The following is a 1388-nucleotide window of genomic DNA, read 5'->3' as shown; positions in this document are numbered from 1 at the left end:
ATAAAACCTTGCCTCTCAATAATCACACTGAATATGAATGGTGTGAATACACTAGTGAAGAAAAGAGTAGCAGATTGGATAAAAAAACCAAAATCCATCAATATGCTGTCTACTAGAGACACACCCGAAAAATGAAGATAAAGAAAGACTAAAAATAAAAGGATGGGAAAAAAATACACAAATCAAAGGACAACAAGAAAAAAGCAGGAGTAGCGATATTAATCTCTGATAAAATAAATTTAAATTCAAAACCAATTACAAAGAACAGGGAAGGTCACTAATTAATGCTGAAAGGGCCAATAGAACAAGAGGACATAACAATAAATACCTATGCACCAAATGAAAGACCTGCAAAATATATAAAACAAACATTAACAAAACTGAAACAGGAAATAGACAACACTACTATAGTAGTGGGTGACTTCAATAAACCACTCTCAAGAAAACATACAACTACCAGAAAAAAACTCAACAAAGATGCTCAAGAATTAAACCACACAATAAACCAACATGATAGCATAGATATTTATTTATTTATAGGCTAATACACCCAAAAGTGCATGGAATATCTTCTTCTCCAATGTGCATTGAACATTCTCTAGATTACATTTTATGTCAAAAAGGAAGCATAAATAAATTAAAAAACATTGAATTAATAAAAAGCATTTTCTCAGTCCACAATGCTACCAAAAAAAATCAGAAATTACTAACAAGAGAATACAGGAGAAAAAAAACACCCATACTTTTGGAAGCTGAACAACATCTTCCTTGAAAATCAGTGGGTACTAGAAGAAATAAAAAAGGCAATTAAATAGTTTCTTGAAACAAATGACAATAAAAACATCACTTACTGAAACCTCTGGGAAACAAGCAAAGGAGTAATCAGAGGTTAATTTGTAGCAATAAGCAAACACATCTAAAGCCAAGAAAAAATGACCATTGACTCTAACCCAACATCTCCAACAAATTGAAAAAGAACAGCAAGAAAACCAAACACCTTCTAAAAAACCTGAAATTATAAAAATTAGAGCAGAAATAAATGAAATTGAAAACAGAGAAAGCAATTGAAACCATCAACAAAATTAGGAGGTGAATCTGTGAAAAGGTCAATAAAAAAGACAAACCACTAGCAAACCTGACAAAGGAAGACACAAATAATCTGAATAAAAGATGAAAATGGCAATAAACAACAGAATCAACTAAAATAAAAAGGCTAACGTTGGAATATAATGAAAAACATGTTGTTGTTGTTGTTGTGTGCCATAGAGTCGCTTGCGACTCATAGGGACCCCTATGTACAACAGCCCTAAACTCTGCTCTGTCCTGTGCCAATTGCACTGTCTCTGACACTCCCATCCCAATTATCCCAGTCACTGAATCAATCCACC

Source organism: Elephantulus edwardii, unplaced genomic scaffold, assembly GCF_000299155.1.
Source record: "Elephantulus edwardii isolate Elephantulus edwardi_28Jun2011 unplaced genomic scaffold, EleEdw1.0 scaffold00249, whole genome shotgun sequence".
In the NCBI taxonomy this organism is placed as follows: Eukaryota; Metazoa; Chordata; class Mammalia; order Macroscelidea; family Macroscelididae; genus Elephantulus; species Elephantulus edwardii.
This window is presented reverse-complemented; position numbering follows the sequence as displayed.